Consider the following 9048-nt stretch of genomic DNA (forward strand, 5'->3'; position numbering starts at 1 on the left):
ATGTTTTTCTCTGTGTCTCCCCCTCCTTTCCACTCTGTCTAAAAAAAAAATCAATGGAAAAAATATCCTCCTGTGAGGATTAACAACAACAACAACAAAAGGATAAGTTTAGTAAGGAGCGATGATTCTTCGCTTACCCAATTACATAGCAAAGTATCTTTCACTTGTATGTCAGGGAGAACAGAGCAAGAGGGTGACAAAAATTTCTACTAATAGGGTGGTTTCAAGGATTAAAGGGATAACATGTAAAACATCTGGCTCACTCCAAAGGCTAGATTCATTCTCTTCCCATTTCACTATTTATCATATTCTTATTAACATAATAAAATCAGTTTTGAGTCTACAAGTAATATGGCTTAAAGGAGAGCTGTATTGATAGAGTGTTTGGAAATGGAAGCTGTGAGGAAAAGCTCAGGAAAATAGTGGGATTTCTTCGCATATGGCCGTAAAATGCCAGGGAACCTTTGAAAGGAAGGTGAGCCAATGCTATATAGAAGGTCATCTTTGGAGCCAATGTGCTGAAGAGTTGGGAGGCTCTGCAGAATGTTAAGTGAAATCTCTGTTGAAGGAAATCAGAACATTTGAGCTAGAGAATGTAAAACTGAGAAGTAACCTGGATTATAAGGAGATTACATGTTAAGAGGTGTGTCTTAGCGCCATTAAAAGTACAGAATCTTCATAGAAAAAATAATGTGGAAAAATTTACTTTAACCACAGCACTAGAATTTTGTATTAATCAGGAAGATTTATTTGATAATAAGAGCTTTAAATGCCACAGCATGACATCAACAGCAACACAGTTCTTATCCATGGGGAAAATGTCATTTTTCTGGAACTGTTTGAAAATAAGAGTGCATTTGGAGAGCATCTCAGTTTCTTCAATCTGTGATATGCTAACGTTAAAAACAATATGTGTAATATGTCTTCTTACGAGCCTGAACATAAGAATGTGGTTGTCATAATAATATCAAAATAACATTTCTCTGACTAGTCCTCTAGTTGCCAGTAATTTCTTTAGAAAGATTTCAGGGCTATCTCAGGTGTGCTTTTAAAATTTTTTTTTAATTTTAAAAAATGCATATTTTTATTGATTTCAGAGATGAAAGGAGAGGGAGAGAGAGAGAGATACACATCAGTGATGAGAGAGAATCATTGATTGGCTGCCTAATGCATGCCCCACACTGGGGATTGAGCCCGCAACTGGGACACGTGCCCTGACCGGTATCGAACCATGACCTTCTAGTACATAGATGGATGCTCAACCACTGAGCCACGCCGGCCAGGCCAATTTTAAAAATAACACACTGTTTTCAAGATTTTTAAGCACAGATCTCTAATATAAGACTATCAACCTATTTAGAAATTATATACTTGTACTTGTGTACTAATACTAATACTACAAGCAAATTATTAGAGATATGCAAGAAAGGAATTAAGAAAGATGAAATATAATTAGATATTCTAAAAGTTTCTTCCTCCTTGCACACTTCTGGGGCTTATGTGTCCTATTTTGGAGACCACTATACAACATCCTTCCTTAAGCAAAGGCACTTTGCTTGCTCATAAGAAAATAAGGAGAGTTTTTTATTGGGGACATGGGATAGAGAGAAACAACTGGATTTTGCATTGTAACCCATTTTTACTAGTTACATTAATGAGAAAGAGCACTGGGAAGCCAGAAGATATAAATATCAGCCCAACTATGGAACTTGGGCAATTCTCTTAAATCTTTTAATCTGTTCCTCTTTTGTAAAACTGAATGGGTTGCTGTGATGATCAAATGGGCTATATAATAATGGGTATATTTTCTTAAGGTTGACAGATGGCAGATACCACGCTGCTGGATATATATATATAATCTTGATTTCAGAGGGGAAGGGAAAGGGAGAGAGAGATAGAAACATCAATGATGAGAGAGAATCATTGGTAGGCTGCCTCCCGCACTGCCCCACTGGGGATCAAGTCTGCAACCTGGGCATGTGGCCTGACCAGGAATCAAACCATGACCTCCTGATTCATAGGTCAATGCTTAACCACTGAACCATGCCGGCTGGGCTCATGCTGGGCTCTTAATGTCCTGTCACTCTGATCCTTATAGTAACTCTTCTGGATAGAAATTATTTTATCCCCTTCACAGATGAATGAGTTGTGGCTCACAGATACTATGGTCAAGGTTCCTCATCTAATAAGGAGCCTCTTTGGATTTTATTGCCAAGCACTTGACATCATCCTACTACCTCTCAAACTAAAGTTCTAATTCCATTTGATTGTGGGCTTCCAAAGGTTGGGGATGTCTAATCATTAGATTCTTTATCACTCAGAGCTCAATGGGAAGCTCGGTAATTTCAAACATTTGTTTAATTGCGTGTAAATGAGATAGAGACCTTAAACCAGTGGTTCTCAACCTTCCTAATGCCGCAACCCTTTAATACAGTTCCTCATGTTGTGGTGACCCTCAACCATAAAATTATTTCTGTTGCTACTTCATAACTGTAATTTTGCTACTGTTATGAATCGTAATGTAAATATCTGATATGCAGGATGTATTTTCATTGTTACAAATTGAACATAATTAAAGCATAGTGATTAATCACAAAAACAATATGTAATTATATATGTGTTTTCTGATGGTCTTAGGCGACCCCTGTGAAATGGCCGTTCGACCCCAAAGGGGTCGCGACCCACAGGTTGAGAACTGCTGCCTTAAACTCTATATAATGATTTTGAAGCAAGCAATACATTTAGTAGTCCCATTTCAGTCCCTTTTCTTACTTCAGTGACTCAACATAAGTGATTGCTAAAGCGTAAGAATCTTAGTGCTAATTGTATTTCATTCAAAAATGAGTTCTTCAAACTTAATTTGTAAAATGTTTACATAGATATAAATATATACCTACATGTTGATTATTGAGAGTGATATTATTATTATTATTCTTGTTAATCCTTGCCCAAGGATACTTTTCCCATTGAGTTTTAGAGAGAATGGAAAGAAAGGGGGGAGAAAGAGAGAAACATAAATGCAAGAGAGACAGATCAATTGGTTGCCTCCCGCACATGCCATGACCCAGGGCCAGGGATTGAGCCTGCAGTCCAGGTTTGTGCCCTTGATCAGAATCAAACCCGTGACCCTTCAGTCCATGGGCTGATGCTCTAACAACTGAGCAACCAAACAGGGCAAGAGAGTGATATTTAGACAAGACTCAGATTATAGTGCTTGTATTCATGAGAACTTATCAGAAACTAAATCAAGACATGGCCCATAGGTCTCTGCATATTGAATATAAGTTTGATCTGATCTCTTAGGTTTGTGGCTGTGGTTGGAGTTCACAGGACCTATTGTTATTTGTGACCTTATTTTTCCTCCAGCCTGCCTTTACTCTCAACTCAGTGCCTTTGTTTTTGCTTCTTCTCTTGTTTAATAAATCCTCCTTAATTCTTCCCATAAATCTATATGTTCAATTTACCAGTAAAACCCCCATTTTTCCCTGGTTAATTCTATCCAATTCATATCATTCTGTCATGACTAAACAACTCTGCAATTTTTCTCAGGAGCACAAATGTATGTCTGCATGTACATACAGAAGGACATCAATAAACCTTGACTGGCTATTAGTCTCTGTAGTTTTTCTGTCCGGTGGTGGATTAATACGAATGAAGCTAATTAAAACGGTGAACATAGTAGCAGACTTTGACTTCAGGGTTTCTCTTGTTTTCTTTCCCTCCAAGAATCAGAGAGTCTCAAATTTGGACTTGATCTTAGATGTTATACGTCAGTAAAGCTACACAGCCCATCATTAATTTCTCTAACCAATATACCTACATTCTGATCTCCTCCCCACTCCCCTTCACCGCTATCCTTGTTATAGTGTAGCTTTGACCTGCTGCCTGAATTGAGAAGCTTACAACTAAAGCAGGATGTGAAAGCCTTAAAAAGAGAGATATGATTTTTTTTAAAAACTCCTAAGATACATTTGAATTGTTTTATTTTTTAATCTCAAGTCAGATCTGAGAAAGTTCAAGAGAATTTTTAAATAAAGTGACTAGATACTCTCATGGTTCTTACAGAACATCTGTTTTGATCTTAGACACAGTATATATTAGTAAATTTCTCAAGCCATATTTCTCAATGCAGTTTTCTATCTCTTATGGCAATATGAAAGGGTGCAAAGTATCTGTTACTAATGTGAGTGAAGAGGCAATTTTTTTTTAAATGTCAAATGTATTTTGTATTGGTTTTAAGTATAGAGCTTAGTGTTAGACAATCATATAATTTATATAGTGTTTCACCTGGCACCATACATAGTTATAACAATATTATTGACTATACTAGAGTCCTGGTGCATGAAATTCGTGCAGGGGGGGGTGTCCCTCAGCTCAGCCTGCACCCTCTCCAACCTGGGACCCCTTGGACATCCCTCTCATAATCCGGGACTGCTGGCTCCCAACCACTCACCTGCCTGCCTGCCTGATTGCCCCTAACCACTTCTGCCTGCAGCCTGAATACCCCCTAACTGCTCCCCTGCCAGCCCAATTGCCCCCAACTGCCCTCCCCTGCAGGCCCGGTCGCCCCTAACTGCCCTCCCCTGCTGGCCTGATCGCCCACAACTGTCCTTCCCTTCCAGCCATCTTGTGACCACATGGGGGCAGCCATCTTGTGTGAGGATGTGATGGTCAATTTGCATATTACCTCTTTATTATATAGGATTCCCTATGATTTATTTACACCTCCATGACTATTTTTTAGCTACCAATTTGTACTTCTTAATCCATTCACCAACCACCAGATTGTTCTCCATGTCTGAGTCTGTTTCGATGCTGTGTTTGTTAATTTATTTTGTTCTTTAGAACCCACATATAAGTGAAATCATATGATATTTGTCTTTCTCTCTCTGACTTATTTCACTGAGCATAATACTTTCTAGGTCCTTCCATTCTTTTGCAAATGGCAAGATTTCATTCTTTTTTATGGCCAAGTAATATTCCATTGTATATATGTACCACAGCTTTTCTATCCACTCGTCTATTGATGGGCACATGGCTTACTTCCATAACTTGGCTATTGTAAATAACACTGAAATGAACATAGGGTGCATATATATTCTTTCAAATTCGTGTTTTGAGTTTCTTTAGATAAGTCACTAGAAGTAGAATCGCTGGGTCATAATGCAGATCCATTTTTAAATTTCTGAGGAAACGCCATACTGTTTTCTACAGTGGCTACACCAATCTAGCAATTTTTTTTTGTCTTTTTAGCAGCCAACATTTATGGATCCCAGGTCCTATGTGCTTTACATACCTTATTTCATTCAATCCTCAACAAGTCCTTGAGATGATAGGAGGCTGGTTTCCCTACCTCTATTCTTGGCCCCTTAACAGTGAACCATTACACAAAAAAACCTCCCCAAAACAGTGAACCGTTACACAAAAAATTACCCGCACCTCCCATATCCTGTACATTTTTATACCTGTTTGTTGGGACTTTCCATTTCCCAGCTTGAAACCATTAAAATATTAAGACACAGGGGTCACACAAATGAACATCAACCAGTTCCTTTTTTTCCCTTTGCCAAAATAAGATTTTATTTTGAAAGTCATTTGAAAGACACTAAGACTCAATGGATATAGATTCCAAATTCATGTTCCCTCCAACCCCCCATCAATGGTCTCTGTCATAAGCCATCTTCATTTTTTTTTTTTTTAGAGTAGAGCTTTATTTCCAGGAAATAGTGTATTTGTTGGAGATGGGTATTTTTTTTTTTTTAAATCAAGGTTGTTCTAATATGTTCAACAAAGTGAGGGGGCTCAGCCTGAGGTGGGATGGAAAGGTTCTCTAGTATTTGCTTATCATCTTGCTGCGACCAGGAATCCACATGTGGAAATGGCACCCAGGAATCCGGTCCTATACAAAGTTGTTCTGTCTTTGCATCGTAAATTCTAACCATTAGTCCTCCTGTTAAAGCTCGTGCAGCACGCACGCAGCTCCTCCTCCAGGCCGCGATCTTGGCAGGAGGCTCGGTAGATCTCTGCAGTTCTAACGTTGACAGCAATGCCATAAGTGATTGGAAAGTGGTTTTCGTTTTCTTCGCGGCCATTTAATTCTGTCACACATAATGTCATTAAGTGAATGTCCTCTTCTAGTCTGTCAAAGTCACTAAGAAGTTGAAGAGGAAGTCTTTGTGACAACTGCCTATTGCCACTGAAGCCGCCCGCGGGGTGCACTTCCAACCTTCCACATTGAGCGTGGTCGGAAAAGGATTTGATGGAGTTCATGATCAAGGAGACCTCAGCTTTGGTGTCAGTTCCATCACAATGTGTCAAGCAGGTAGCCCATTACCTCCAGAAGCCGGTGGGCTCGGACGAGGTCCCCAGCGGACTGCGGCAGCCCCACTCGCCAACCCTCAATCAGCAGCGGCATTGTGGAAATGGTGGCCCAGCAGTCCAAGGAGGCGTCCGCCTCCCCCGCCCTAGTTACCTCTATCATTAATAAAATCTATCTATCTATATGTGGTTTAGATTTAAGGCCAAAACTGTGCTAACACCTTACCCTAGCAGTGATGGCGAACCTTTTGAGCTCGGCGTGTCAGCATTTTGAAAAACCCTAACTTAACTCTGGTGCCGTGTCACATATAGAAATTCTTTGATATTTGCAACCATAGTAAAACAAAGACTTATATTTTTGATATTTATTTTATATATTTAAATGCCATTTAACAAAGAAAAATCAACCAAAAAAAATGAGTTCGCGTGTCAGGGGCGAACGTGTCATAGGTTCGCCATCACTGCCCTAGATTTAGGTAGCCTTGGGCGACCTTGAATCACTGACTTGGTTTAAGAGGCACAAGCCTGCTCCTCTTGGAGACCCTTTGCCACATGGCAGAGAACAGAGCAGAACACCCACTCTCTCTGGTAAGCTGAGCTGGGAGGACAGGAAGGGGGCTAAGGTGAGCATCCTGCCTCCCACACTCACCATTTACGCAGTCCTACTCTGGCAGCTCTGTGGAGGATAGATGGGGGGCCATAAGAGAGACAAGGTGAAAGGCAATTGTGATGCCGATAGCACTGCGTCCTATATGAAAGGAGGAAAAGACTTCTGATGGGGCCAAAATGAGATGGGTTCTCTTGCCTTATTAAACTGCTTGACTCTGAGATGCGTCGAGCATATATTGGGCACCTGGATCTCAGAGAAGAGGCAGCATCTCTTTGCCCAGGTTTATAACTGCTCATTTGGAGACCATCTATTGGCTGCTCCTTCAATCCTATGCCCTTTGGAACTGTTCTTTCCTATGGTAACTTGTTCTTGGTCAGGAGGCATCAGCAGGTTCATTACATTACACGATGGCCAGCTCTCAATGGGGAGGTAGGATGGAGTGGAAAGAACACGGGGATCAGACAAAGAAACCTTGCTCCAGGGTCCACCTCTGCCCCTGAGGTAGGTTGTTGCAGGAATACTACCAATTTGTTCAAGCCTCACTGTACGCACTCCCTTTTGAAATGGGACTTTTCTGCTCCTTCTATAAAGAAGTTGAGCCTAGTTTTCTACGGCTTTAATCTGGCCTCGGTCATGCTTTGATAAACATGACAAAGGCAGAGGATTAGAAAGTACTTGCACATTGGGTTTTGCTCTCTCTTGCTCCTGGGAATCCCTCTGCCGGGACGTGAACAAGTCCAGGCTAGCTAAAGAATGAAGCCAGATGGAGGGAGCCTCCAGTTGTCTCAGGGGGGTGTTTCCCAACACCAGCAGCCATTTCTGTGATTCTCTGAACACCAGCTGGTTGCTGAACCATTCAGTTCGATTGTGAAACCAGCTACCTACCCGATTTAGTGCAGAATTCACAGCTTAATTAAGGACTCAGTTCCACAAGACTGCCCTCCCAAGCCTCAGTTACCAGTTGCAAGTTCCTGGCCTCCCACACTTCTGACTGACTGGCTATAAATCAGGGGTTCCCATGACCCCCTCCTAAGACTTGACAGTTTACTAGAATGGCTCACGAAACTCAGGAAGATGCTTTCCTTACATTTACTGGTAAAGAACACAAATGAACAGCTGGATGAAGCGGTAGATGGGGAAAGTCTGGAAGGGTCCCAAGCACAAGTGAGTGCTTCCGTCCCTGTGGAGTTGGGGTGCACCACTCACTCAGCATGTGGATGTGTTCACTAATTAGGAAGCTCAGCAAATGTCATTGTTCAAGAGGTTTTATAAAGCTTAATCTCTAGGCCCACCCCACTCCCACTCCTTCTTGGAGGTCGGTGAGTGGGGCTGAAAGTCCCAACCCTCCAATCATTTGTTCTTTTGGGGACCAGACCCATCCTGAAGCTCTCCATGGATCCCCTCTCAAATCACCTCATTATTATAAACTCAGGTATGATATTAAGGGGCTCATTATGAGTAACAAAAACACTCCTATCACTCCGGTTTTAGGATCTCTATGCCAGGAACTGGGGCACAAATACCAAATATATTTCTGACTATACCACTTCCAGTCATTCTTTCTGCATTCCCAGCTTAGACTCCAGGCAAGTAGTGAGGCCACCCTAGACAATTTGGTCACAGAGAAGTATCATCATTTAAAGAATCATTAGACAGACACAGAATGGTAAAAAATGGAAAGCATTTGCTGTTATAGTCCACCAAGTTTGAGGGTAAGCTTGTTACATAACAAAAGCTGACTAATATAGCACCTTTTCAGCTATGAAGACAACGGAAGAAAATAGTTCTACTAAGAATATGAGAAAGATTGTTGCTGTAATTCAGAATGAATATAACCTTGAGCTTCCTGAAAGCCAAGGCAAACAAAAACAATGGGTTATAGAGTTCCCGTTATTTGAAAAAATAAGTATATAAATTCTGAAGAGGTGACATTTTGATGGTCAAAAAAGGAATAAATTATACTTTAGTATTAAAGAGATACAAAACACCATCCTATCTAATAAAAGAGAAACATGGTAATTAGCCGTACATCCGCTACCCTTCCCATTGGCTAATCAGGGTGATATGCAAATTAACCGCCAGCCAAGATGGCGGCCGGCAGCCAGGCACTGAAGCGAACA

At 40.9% G+C, this 9048-nt stretch overlaps 1 protein-coding gene and 1 pseudogene across 2 annotated transcripts in view; one reads left to right on the forward strand and one right to left on the reverse strand.

The window, feature by feature from the left end:
* The window catches only part of STAP1 (signal transducing adaptor family member 1), a 45752-nt gene that overhangs the window by 2276 nt on the left and 34428 nt on the right, over positions 1 to 9048 (forward strand). The gene's annotated exons all lie outside the window — the stretch shown is intronic.
* Positions 5670 to 6511, reverse strand: LOC106726538 (annotated as a pseudogene).

Source organism: Myotis brandtii, unplaced genomic scaffold (assembly GCF_000412655.1).
Source record: "Myotis brandtii unplaced genomic scaffold, ASM41265v1 scaffold28, whole genome shotgun sequence".
In the NCBI taxonomy this organism is placed as follows: Eukaryota; Metazoa; Chordata; class Mammalia; order Chiroptera; family Vespertilionidae; genus Myotis; species Myotis brandtii.